At 43.2% G+C, this 13,462-nt stretch overlaps 1 long non-coding RNA gene across 1 annotated transcript in view; it reads right to left on the bottom strand.

Annotated features, from left to right (window-relative positions):
- LOC143835281 (uncharacterized) overlaps window positions 1-13,462 on the bottom strand; it is a 125,521-nt gene that overhangs the window by 53,605 nt on the left and 58,454 nt on the right. The window lies entirely within an intron of this gene.

The raw sequence follows: 13,462 nt of genomic DNA, 5'->3' as shown, positions 1-13,462 counted from the left end.
CTTACAAACACCATCTCCCCACAACAGATGCTCTTGGAGATATGTAGGCCTGAGAGTGCTCTAAGAGAACTGCTCTGAAATAAGAGCTCGAATGGACCGCTGAGTAGCCCAAGGTCACCCAGCTGGCTGCACATGTAGGAGAGGGGAATCCAACCCAGTTCTCCAGATTAGAGGCTGAGGCTCTTAATCACAACACGAAGCTGGATCTCGAAGATGGGCCAGCTACACCAATAGAAAAGATCTCAGAAGCTTTGACCAAAAAACGCTTCAATGACCTAAACCATCCTAGGAGCCATGAACAAGGAAGACAGAAAATGCATGTTAAATAAAGTTCCCTGGTTTTCTGCTGATGGCTTTAAACTCACTTGCTCTGTGCTAACATCAGCAGAACATAACTTTTATCCTCATCCAATGACAAACTTAACTTGCTGATTATGGCACAGCAAACTGTTGATAAATTCACAGGATTTTTTTTACTTATCAGTTGGCAACCTTCCACTAATTATACCCTAATCTATTCATATTTGCTCAGAAGCAAGTTCCAGGGAATTCAATGGGTTTTACAAGACTGCAACTATGGGTTGCCAGCTCTGGGTTGGAAAATACTTGGGGGTAAGGGCAGGAGTGGGCAGGATTGGAGGCGGGGAGGGAGTGAAGTACAATGCTATGGAGCCCACCCTCCCAAGCTGCCGTTTTTCTCCAGGGGAACGGATCTCTTTAGCTTGGAGATGAGCTATAATTCCAGGAGATCCTCAGGCCCCATCTGTGGATGAGCATCCCTAACAGTAAAGTGCAACCAACCTGTCACCTGACTCGCCATACACAGGATTAGACTGTCCTTTGTATTTCTCCAGTTTCCCTCGTGGCTCTGCCTTATCTAATTGATAACTGTGGGCACAGTGGTGTTTTTTTTTTATGTCACAATGTTACAGAGGACAAAAGGAGGTCTGTCATTTGGTCATTTCAGATTACTGCTAATATAGGACTGTACCACAACTAACATATGCCAAGCACAACTCCCCCCTCATTAAAAGGCACCTCTAAGGAGAAAAGCCAGTAGCAAAGGAGTACTATAGGAAACTTTTTAATTGTATTATACTTAGACAAGTCACCTTAGCAGTTCACGGAGCAAAAGCTGCAATAAACCCCAGGAGAGGCGAGCCAATATAGTATATGAGACAAAACATAGCAACTGATTTCCCCATGATATCCAGCAGTGCAGCTTCAAATGGTACCCCTACTGGTAGGAATACACTAATTTCCATGCGATTAGTTTGATCAGCCAGCTGTATACATGAAGTTATGCCATTTGGACCTATCCCTCAAGCAAGAACTCTGCTTGCTTTCAAGGGACAGTTTGCCACAGCTGGTAATTACTGGCAGAGCTGGTAACGTTCTGAACATGAACACTGTCTTTATGATATCTCATTCATTAAGGCAGATAGCTCATGTCAACTGTTTAAACCACCACCCCCAGAGCTTGGAAAATCAGTGTGAGATTGCTTATTTATTATTTTATTTGAGATTGAGATGTGTGAGATGGGAGAACCAGCTTGGTGTAGTGGTTAAAAGTGGCAGCCTCTAATCTAGAGAACGCAGTTTGATTCCCTGCTGTTCCACATGCAGCCAGCTGGGGGATCTTGGACTTCTCACAGCTCTCTCAGAGCTCTCTCAGCCTAACTACCTCATGGAGTTTCTGTTGTGGAAGAGGAAGGGTAGGCTATTGTCACCTTAATGTAGTAGTTCAGAGTAGTGGCCTCTAATCTGCAGAGCCAAGTTTGATTCCCCACTTCTCCACATGCAGCTAGCTGGGTGACCTTGGACTGGAAACAGTTCTCTTTGAGTTGATCTGCAAGTATCAGAGGTTTCTCAGCCTCACCTACCCCCACATGGTATCTGTAGTAGGGACAGAAGGGAAATTGATTGTAAGAGCCAGCTTGGTGTGGTGGTTAGGAGTGCGGACTAATCTGGCGAGCCAGATTTGATTCCGTGCTCCCCCACATGCAGCCAACTGGGTGACCTTGGGCTTGCCAGAGCACTGAGAAAGCTGTTCTGACCAAGCAGTAATATCAGGGTTCTCTCAGCCTCACCTACCTCGCAGGGTGTCTGTTGTAGGGAAAGGGAAGGCAAATATACGCCACTTTGAGACTCCTTTGGGTAGAGAAAAGCAGCATATAAGAACCAACTCTTCTTCTTCTTCTTCTTCTTCTTCTTCTTCTTCTTCTTCTAAGCTGCTTTGAGACCCCTTCAGGTAGTAAAACACGGGGTACAAAAAAAACCCAGTTCTTCTCTCTTGATTCTTTATTTATTTATTTCTTCAATTTATTACACGCCACTATCAAGCAAGTACCGTATTTGCCGGCGTATAAGGTGACCGGGCGTATAAGACGACCCCCCAACATTTTCACTCAAAATATGGAGTGAGCCCAGTGGGGGGGAGCCGCTCGCCGCCGCCGCTCGCCCAGTGGGGGGGGAGGTACCGCCGCCGCCGCTCGCCCAGTGGGGGGGGATCTACCGCCGCCGCTGCTCGCCGCCGCCGCTCGCCCAGTGGGGGGGGGATCTACCGCCGCCGCTGCTCACCGCCGCTGCTCGCCCAGTGGGGGGGAGCCGCTCGCCGCCGCTCGCCGCCGCCGTGAGCTCAGTGACGGGGGGGGGAGCCGCCCGCCGCCCGCCGCCCGCCGCCCGCCGCCCGCCGCATCCAGACTGAAGTGCACCCGGCGTATAAGACGGCCCCCCCACGTGGAGGCATGTTTTTGAGAGGAAAAAGGCCGTCTTATACGCCGGCAAATACGGTATATAAATGTGAAATAAATAAAATAAATAAAGTTGTCTCGCGGCAGGTTACAGCATAAAATATATCCCCACAAGATAAAACATTAAAACCACAACACAATCTGACAGTGAGAATAGATTAATATATTTTAAAAATCCAACTTCATCCCTCCTCTCTCCCCCCTTCTTATGAGAGATGGAGAACTGTGTTCTGAGCAAGCATACTGAATTTCATTTCCTTATCTGGAACTTCAAGGAGGATATATTCCAACAAGAAAATGACTGAAAAAAGCCAGCTAATACTCACATGCTCTTACAGTAGCAGCTCTGATGGGGCATGGAAAGCAAATACATGCACAGAAGCTTATGATGTTATTTCAGTGATTAGCCTATGGGCTTTGTCTTTGTTTTTAACTTTGTAACTTTTAAAGCTGTGCACAGTAAATGTTAATATAATTTTATTACTTATATTCTGTGGACCACTAACTTTTCGGATCCTAACAACTTGTTGGTTAGGTTTGTTGCTTTTTGTTTTGTAATGCCATCTCCTTTTTGGTTTTCTTCTATAATCCTTCTTTCCAACAGCAAGAAGGCAAGCTTGCCATCCAATTTAGAATGTTATCATTAGAACAAAGCTAGTTTACTCAAATTTATTACTATTTTTTAAACCCTCAACCTGGTTTCTTTTGCTTGCAAACCTTCAGTTACCATTCTGCTCACACAGCAGGAAACACAGGTCAAAGATGCCCCCCAAACAGTTCAATTAAAAGGAAAATCTAACATAAAAGTTACCAGGCAATTATAAGCTAATGAAGAGAACAGAGGCATGAAGATGACACAATAATCTATGTATGTTGTATAGTTCAATTACGTGCAGAAAAAGGTGGTAATTATGCTCAGGACATGAGGTCCTGGGTTTTCTTTTGATAAAGAGGTTTGAAAAGATACGCTGTACAAAGGTAGTTATGTAATTTCTGCAAAGCAAACAAAAATCTCTTACATAAACAATATTCACAGGCAATCTAATCGTATACCTGTTACCTTGGAAGTAAGTTTGACCCAAGTTAAACGGGGCTTACATTATGCTAAGGGGCACAGTTTTGCAGCTGTTGGGTGGACTATATCGGTCACAGAAATTCAGGATCTCTTATATGACATTCACATTATATCACAGTACTGGATTTATAAGCATTTATAACCCTGGAGCGTTCTCTGAATCTACCAGTACTGGCATTGGTTTTTATATCACTGCCTCTACAGAGCCCCGTGTTAACATAATCTGGATGTCCAAATACCACCTAAAAATATTTTATATCAACTTTCCTGTAAGGCCTGACATTTTGTGAGTTTTGCAGCTTTACAGCACAAATATTCCTACTCTTCCATGACAATAGATTCTCCAAAATTCTGCATCCACTTTACCATGCATTTTTCACTTGTTCTGTCTGTTTCATAGGTAAGCAGAAGTTTAAAAATTCTTATCTTGCATGATCAGTTTTTCAAAGTCAGTTTGCTCTCTTAGCTTTGCATTAAAGTCTTTTAGATCTTCTTTCACCATTGATGCCCATTACATGCATTCAAGCCAATTAGTCATTTTTCTCCTCTTGTTGCAGTTTTTGCCAGCTTTTCATTTTCCTTTGTTTGTCAGCTAGGTCTTGGATGTGAAAAAGTTCCACAGTCCTATCTTTTGACCTCCTTGGAATAATTATTTTCAGTGGGGCGATACTGGGACTTATATTCTTTATATTTAGCCCAAATCTTCATTAAACTCTTTCTCCAAATGTGTTGCCAGCCTCTTTTTTGATCAGTGTTCTTCTTGCATGGCCACAATAGTCTATGTAGCCACACTGCTGAGTCTCTTTGTTAGAATTTAACCAATCTTTTCCCAGGCTTTTTAACCAATGCATAATCCAAGTCAGAACTGCCACGTGGTAACAGAGTATAATATTAGGAATTCACAGTTCACCTCTTTTTTTATCATCTTGCAATATTTGAAAGCAATTCAACATCTTTTATTGTTCTATGTAAATGTATTAATATGACTTTGCCAGGTTAATAAAGTCTTCTTATTAAGTTCTATTGGAATTGTTTGGGATAAAAAGTTCAACCAAGGAAGTACATTCATCTTGTCGCTAACCTTGCTGACCACAAAAGGTTCAGTTCCAATAATTTATCTTTATCTTTTGCCAGGTTTCTTTGTAGTTGGTCCTTATTTAAATACTAGGGGCCAAGCTCATTGAATTCAGGAATACAAGGGGCACTAGATTAGGGGGGTGGGGTGAAAGAACTCTACAGATGGCCTCCCCCATGCCTAGGACCTGGAAAGGCTGCAGGCAGCTGTTAGGGAATTCAATGGCAGGCACAGCTCTCACGTGGCAGGAATCTGCAGCCTCCAAGCCTCAGAGGGAAGTGAAAGGAAGAGGGGGGGTCAGGGGGGGGAGACAGAAGATGATTGGCTGGCCCCTTGGACAGATAGGCAAGCTGGTTGGAAGAGGCAGCACTCATGGGCGGGACAGCCATCCTGAGTGGGTGTTAAGCACTGAGTGGCACTTAAGCCATGAGGCACGCTCCTCCTCCAAGACCTTACCAGAAACAATAAGTGGAACAGATAGTCCTAAATATTTGACTTTGCTTGGGTTTACTTCACAGCCTCTATGTATTGAATCTCTTTTGCTTTTCTGCACCAAGAAAAACGGTATCACTGCTCCAGTCATAAGAGATGAAAAGATGCCATGTTGGGTCAGGTCAGTGGTCCATCCAGTACACCACTCTGTGTCACACAGCGGCCAAATCCCACGGGCCATCAGGAGCCCTTGCACAGGGAAGGCAGCCTGAGGGAGAGGGAAGGGGAGGCAGGCACAGCTGTTTTCCCTGCAATCTTTAAAATGTCCCATTGGAACACTTCAAAGCATTAATTTGCCTCCTTCTCCCACCTCCCTCCCTGGGCCTTTTGTGAAGAAGGCCAAACAGGCAGGAAGGGACCCCCATGCAGAGTGATTTGTGGGGAACCGTATCCTGGAGCTGCCCTGGAGGGAGGACAGAGCCCAGCTGGAGCAATCCGTTCCCTCCGCCCAGGTCTTGGTGCTATGCCTGGCAGGAATGCTGGGACGGGGCTCCTCCTTTACCTGCAGCTTTGAAAGGGTTAAGCCCAGCCACCACTTTCTAGAAGCCAAGCAAGGCGGGGAGGGAAGGAGGCTTGGCCACTGAAGGGCCAAACAGAACAGGGTGGGGGAGTCTGGCAGCTGGACAATCCTGGGGAGGTTCCCTCACAAGTAAGTTGGGGGAGTGACTCATCCGCAACCCCCCTGCATACCCGCCAGGGACCCCCAGGGGTCCCCAGCCCTCAGGTTGGGAATCACTGCCTCAAACTATCACAAGCTGCTGAAACTTAAATAACCACATTCAAATCCAATAATAAATAACTGGCATCAATAAGTAATACAACCCACAGTAACCAATTAATTGAGGCAGGAAGCAAGCAGGCAGCCAATGAAGAATTTTTAATTTCAGAAATATGAGCAGTCTACACCTAAATAATTATTGAAAATGTGCTTGGGAATTGGTGTAACTCATCCCTTTAAAAACAGAATGTTCGGTGACCTGGAAGGTACAGAATCCCATCCTCTCATTGAGGGAATAGAAGCTGAACCACTTCATTCACAGAAATATTAGGGATGGTCTTCACGAATGGACAGCAGGGCAGCCTCACAAAAAGTTTCAACCACACAGCCCCGTCCCTTCAAGGAACAGGAGGAAAATAAAGCAGGCTCCTACCATAGCTTGCAGTAGACATTCCAGCTTGTGCAGTTGGCTACTGGTAGCAGTTGGGGCTCCTATCCACCTTGCACAGGGTGAGGGACATCTCTTTTTGGACCTGGCAGAGGGGCAATTATTTTGGAGGCCCACCCTGGACTTTTGGCCAGGCCCCCCCAATGACTAAGACCTCCTCTTGAAAGCACCAGATTAATTTCCCCTCAGTTTGGCTGCTGGCCTACCTTGCTCCCCAGCCAGGGGAATGGGTGACAAAGCCTTCTGCACAAACAACATTCTCATTTCACAAAGGGATTCTGAAAAGAAAGGAGGCAACACTGTTTCCTCCATTCCTGGGGAAATTCCTGTCAAAAGGAAACATTTCCCCTCTACAAAACACAGTAGATGAGGGGGTCTTTACTTTCCATTGGGCTCCTGGGAATGAGAGCCATCATGGTGTAGTGGTTAAGAGCAGCAGCTTCTTATTTGGCAAGCCGGGTTTCATTCCCTGGTCCTCCACATATAGCCAGCTGGGTGACCTTGGGTTCATCACAGTCCTGATAGTGCTCTTCCAACTAAGCAGTCCTGTCAGAGCTCTCTCAACCTCATCTACCTCTGTTGTGGGGAGAGGAAGGGACGGTGATTATAAACCGCTTTGAGACTCCTTCGGGCAGTGAAAAGAGAAGTATAAAGATCAACTGTTCTTCATCATGGATACTATACAGCCTCTCCTATTTTGATGCTCCCTGCATGGAAAAGGGATGAGTTGTGTGAGATAGTTTGTTATATTTCCCAGTGGCTGCCAGAAGAGGCACTGAAGGGGAAATGAGCAGTCGCTGTTTTTTTCAATCTCAAGCAGTGAAGTGGTATCATTATTCCATGCGCCTACTTGCGGCTTTTCCCTTCAATATTACTTTGTTGTTTCATCTTTCCAGTCCTTTTTATTTTTGGTCTAGCAGCTCCACAGTGGGATTCAACCTGATGAGTCATATGTATTACTCATCCTGTCAGCTAGACACCAGCTGTTCTCTCAGGGATAATTCACTAGACAAGACATGTCCTCAGACTGGCAAACCATGGCCTTAGGCTCAAAATGAGGAGGGCAAAGAAGGAATTAACAGCTGTATCCAATCATTATTTGATCGCATGGGTGAAGTCATAAGAATAGGAGGTTACTTGTAAATGAAGATGCCTCAAAATACTTCAGTGGATCAGCTAGTTAAATGGGGCTTGAATTAAATATGACACAAAATGGATGGCTGCCACGAAAAAGAGCAGTCTTCTGTCTCCTTCACTATCCCTCTGTGGTGACCTATAGATGAAATGATATCACTGCACTGTGAATTTCTCTTCTCCTGGTCACTTTACTCGATGCTGCTTCAGGCTGCCAGGAAATTTGCCACACAGTGACATCACCGTGTGTGTTTTGTAAAATGAAGTCTTATCAGAAGAGACAGAGATTCAGAGCTGTTGTTTCAGGCAAGCAGTCATGCATTACCCATCATCCCATCAAGTTCTCGGCTAACAGAAGACAAAGTCCTTCGGGAAGTCAACATATTGTCAAAGAGTAAGGGAAGAGTATCAGCAACTCAACAATGATCTAGAACAGGGTCCCCAACATTTTGGCACATGAGGGCTGCATTAGCGTGGCCAATGCCTAAAGAGGGCCACATCTTAAACCAAAATGTAACAAAATTATTAACCTACTTATTTAGATCAAAAGTAAACATTCAAAACTAAATGAAGGAATATTAACTTTAATGCAATCCATTTTGTAACAGTATTTTACTGTGGAATCTTTTTATTTAGCTACACATGCTTATCTAGTCAGTGTGATTTTTGTGGCTGTTTTCTGTTAGCCAAGGCATTGATGTCCAAGTCAAGGTTTATGACACTCTTAAGATGTCATATAAATGTTCATCTGTAAGCCTTGACTTACATTTCAATTTAACAATTTTCATCTTGGAAAAGGTTTGTTCACATATGTATGTGGTGCCAAAGACTGTGAACATGCCTGCAGCAAATTTCTTTAGGTTGATAAGTATATCAGGTAGAACAGAATAAAAATCTAACAGATTATTTTCTTTGTAAATGCCTCTGAGATGATCACTGGCTTGTAAATCAATTAGTTCCACCTGAAAAAGTTACTTGCATCTTCTAGTGCTACTTCAAATGGATTCTGAAATATTCTGCTGATTTATACACCTTCAAGAATATGTTTTCTGCAGTTGTGATGCCTTTCAAACTCTTCAGTGCACACAACTCTTCTGTATTACTGAAGTTGAAATATATCCACTTAGTAGTTGAGCAGTGTCTATAATGTCATTGCTCTCATCTAATGCCAAAGAAAAAAAAATCAAAACATTTTGTCTTGACAACCAGTGACATATGAAACTCTTCTCCTAGTTCTTCAACATGCCTGGTGATTGTAGATGCAGATAAACTTACACAACTAACACAAGATACCTTCTCAGGGCACATTTCCTCCATTAATTTAACCATGCACTTTTTAACAAATTCACCATCACAGAATGATCTACCACTCTCAGCAATACATTTAGCAACAGGCTAGCTGGCCCTCAACATGCTTTCTAAAACTATTTTGGTGCATAAACACTGATTTTTTAAGAGAATTTATCTCTCTCCTCACTCACACCTCTCCTTTTAATATTGTACTCCTTTAATACAGAGACAGTTTCAAGACTTATCAGGAAAACTGTTTTATCCTTGTTTAAAATAAAGAAGTACTCAGCAGTCTATTTGTCATTAAAGACAGGGTGCTCATCTGCAATTTTTAATTTCTTTGAAACAGAACTTCCTTTTTCAGACATCTTACAGGGTTTTTTTAAAAGCAGAGCAACAGTTGCAGAGTTTCAATGTTATCCTTGAATACATAAAAATACAAGTAGTATAATTTTAGGGGCCTAACTCCTCCCTTTCCAATTAAATCCACTACACTCTAGTTGCTGTTAGCTGGGGATGTTCAATTCGACCATGGCAAAGAAGAGAAGAGACCCCCCTCCCCCTGCCCCTCTTATCCACTAGTTTTCAAAAGCACTGGGCTCTAATATACACAGGCTAGGAAAAAATTTTAAAAATGTATTGTGAATCTGGCCCACCAGATGGTAGAGTTGCAATCCTATGTATACTGAATACTATGAGATTTATCTCTTAATAAACACAGTTCCTTGAAGTTTAAATATACGCCTGCTAAAATGTTTTAATTTTAAAAATTGGGGGAATTGCCCTTTCCAAAAAAAGGGCAAGCAGAAAGAGTGAATGAGGGCAGCCTTCCACGTGGAACAGAGGATATGTCATTAAGTTGGCTTCAAATTATATGCAGGGTGCACATACACATCACTGCTTGCCAGCCACGCTTCAATCATGAGAAGTAAAATGGCAGCCATAGGAAGGGGAACTTGGCTGGAGGAAGATGTGAGAAAGGGAATGCCATAAGATCTCCTTCTAAGAGAGTACTGAAGGGGCCACTCACCAGCTCTTGGAATCACAGATGTATAAGACAACTCCTAGCTGGAGTGTGGAAGGGAGGAGAGGCAGAAGCAAAGAAGGCCAGAAGTCAGAGCACTAAGCCCTGCTTAGTGACCAATGATTTGTTTTCTGACTATAGTGTGATAAGTTTATTTTTTAGAAGAAGAAGAAGAAGTGTTGGTTCTTATATGCCGCTTTTCCCTACCTGAAAGAGGCTCAAAGCGGCTTACAGTCGCCTTCCCATTCCTCTCCCCACAACAGACACCCTGTGGGGTGGGTGAGGCTGAGAGAGCCCTGATATCACTGCCCGGTCAGAACAGTTTTATCAGTGCTGTGGTGAGCCCAAGGTCACCCAGCTGGCTGCATGTGGGGGAGCGCAGAATTGAACCCGGCATGCCAGATTAGAAGTCCGCACTCCTAACCACTACACCAAACTGGCTCTCAATAAGGAAGACTCACATGTAGAGATTATATAACCAAAAGCATGCTAGAGAAAGTAATCATTTTTGGGTAGGCCTCTTTGGCTGTGGTCACTTCTTATTGCAAGCTTTGTGTGGTGGCCTCTAATCTGGAGAACCAGGTTTGATTCCTCATTTCTCCACCTGCAGCCAGTTGGGTGCCCTCGGGCCAGTCAGAGTTCTCTCAGAGCTCTCTCAGCTTCACCTACCTCACAGGGAGTCTGTTGTGGGGAGAAGAAAAGTAGGCAATTGTAAGCCACTTTGAGACTCCTGCGGCACCTGAGGTAAAAAAAAACTCTCATATCTTCTTCAGTAAAGTGTCACTCTGCTTAAATTGAATATCCCTATTGTTTCTTGAATGGAAGGCACTCCAGGCCACAGTCCCATTTGGACTTCACACACAGACATCTCTCTAGCTTGACAAAATTGTCACCACACAACATAGTCATGAGTGCATGCAGCCCCTTTAGCTTTAGTTTTTATATCTGCCCATTCTTCTTGTACCTCCTGAATCCCTCTTGATACATTTTAGCTGATCTATAGGCTCTTTCCTTTTTGTTGACATGTTAAGCCTGCATAAAACTTAAAGTTTTCACATAAAATGTTAGTCTGCCTACATTCATGACTTCAGACTCCATAATCTTACATCAGAAGCAAAGAAATATACTTTGATCTCTGTCTATGCTGCCCACTGAGGTATCCTGCTACGTAAGGCCTAGCAGCTAAGTGGTTGCTTGTGGTTGCAAGGTAACCAGAGATTCCAGTCCACAACAATCTTCAAATGAGCAGGCGTAGACTGAAATAATTGATGGGTGTTAAAGGTGCATGTTTGGTATGGAAACAAAGCTATTCATTTCCTCCTGTTCTGACCCAACCAGTTCTGACATGGAGTTGAGACAAAAGAGGCAGTTTCAGGCAGGAAACAACTAGAAACTTTAATAAAGGGAACAAGAAAACACTTATGAAGCCCCAAATATACAGTATCTGGATGAGGGAAGTTATCCACTCACATGTTCAAGAGAAACTGAGAACATTGGCTTTGGCCTTTTTATATCTGGGTCCAACCCCCCTGGGAACATTTTATGTAGGATTTAGCACATTTCATAGGGGTGAACCATTCAGCACATCTCATGGAAGAAGTCTTAATCTATAGATGTTCCTGATTTTAATGGATGCCATCTTCAGTGGTGGTGGTAGCCTGGGAACAGATTGAATTTGGCAGTGTAGGTTCACTAGTAGACAGACTTGTCTTCCATTTCCTGACACTGGGGATCCTAGACAAGGACCATGATAATCTCTGTCCTCGATGATGTCAGGGACTCCACAAGGAATCTGTTCCTGGAGAGCCTTCGATAATTGGCGAGTTTTAGTGTCCCCTCCACATGACGCCGTCTGCATCCCAAAGCTATCCAGTAGCTAGATTGAGTTTTGACCATTTTTAACTCACAATTTCGGTAATCGCCAAAATTGGATTTACATCCCTAATTCGTACATCCCATTGGTGAGCAACCAGGGATAAACCCATACGGAGGGGGAAAGGCCAGTCAGTCAGTCAGTAACCTTTTATTGGCGTAAAAAGTATAAGACATATAAAAATACGGTTTAAAATTTCAACAAAATAATAAAATGGGGTTACATGACCAAACAGATCTTAAAATGATTAAATAAACTATAAGAGATAAAATACAAGGTAGGCAGCATATTATAAAAGCATCTTAGTTAAAACTCTGGCAACTAAAATGGTTATCTCTGGGTCTTTGTCAGAGAGCAGAAATTGCAAGGTCATCGATTTACTTACAGAAGGCTTGTTTCCCAGCAAGGCAACAAAGCTGTCATCCCGACACTGCTCATATAAGGGGCAGTCTAACAAAATGTGTGAGACAGAGTCAGGGCAACCAGAACCACACGGACAGAGTCTCGCATGGTATGGGATATGGTGGAATCTTCCCTCTAAGACTTTTGAGGGGAAAGCATTCATTCGTGCGAGGAGAAAAGCTCTTCTCAGGGGTGGGACATCAAGGAGATGCAAATATGAAGGCATAATATTTCTCTGCATAATGATGCCAAAGAATGCTGGTGAGCAGACTCGAGGCTGGGTAGGTATGAGTTCCTGCTGCTCATGGTCTAAAATTCTCTGTTTAATAATCCGGAAGATACATTTTTCTTCCAGAGGTAGAAGGGAGTTCAGATCAATGCCAATGGAGACTAATTTTTGTTCAATAGCCTGGAACCATTGAAATTTAAGAGGGTCACTTTTTAGACAAGTTAAAAGGCTGCCAGTTTCTATTCTAAAAAACAGTCTGACCCAAAATTTAAAAGTAGCTATCCAGGCCCTTGTCTCTACCCTAATTTGGCCAAATTCTGCGCAAATGGCATGGTAGGAGACACAGTTGGGAACCCCTGCAATTTGCCTATAGAAAGCAGATTGAACACCCTCAATAGATTTATTAAAGGCAGGAACCCATAAGGGGCATCCAAACAGGAGCTGGGACATTACTTTGGCATTAAAAATTTTAATTGCTGCAGGGATAAATTGGTTACCTTTCACAGAGAAAAAGAACTGTTTTATCAAAGAAGATGAGGATTTGGCCAGATTGATAGCTCGTTGGCAGTGGGAGCTCCATTTCTGGTTATACTGGAAGGTAACACCTAGATACTTAAATGTTTTGACTTGTTCTATTGAAGTGCCTCCAATAGACCAAGTCATTGCATGCCAGCTCTTAGAGAAAACCAAAACTTTTGTTTTACCATAGTTAATTACTAACTTATTATCTTGGCAATATTGGTAAAAGGTGGATAAGTATCGTTGTAAGCCAACCCTTGTATATGAGAGTATTGTAGTATCGTCGGCATACAACAACAAAGGAATATGCTGGGAACCAAGTTTTGGGGGATGACCATTAATTGGTTCCAGTTTTAACGCTAAATCATTAATGAATAAATTGAACAACAAGGGGGCCAGAATACAGCCTTGCTTAACTCCAATGGTCATT

This window comes from Paroedura picta, chromosome 4 (genome assembly GCF_049243985.1).
Source record: "Paroedura picta isolate Pp20150507F chromosome 4, Ppicta_v3.0, whole genome shotgun sequence".
NCBI classification, from domain to species: Eukaryota; Metazoa; Chordata; class Lepidosauria; order Squamata; family Gekkonidae; genus Paroedura; species Paroedura picta.
Note: the sequence above shows the minus strand (reverse complement) of the source record. Positions and strands in the feature narration are given on the sequence as shown.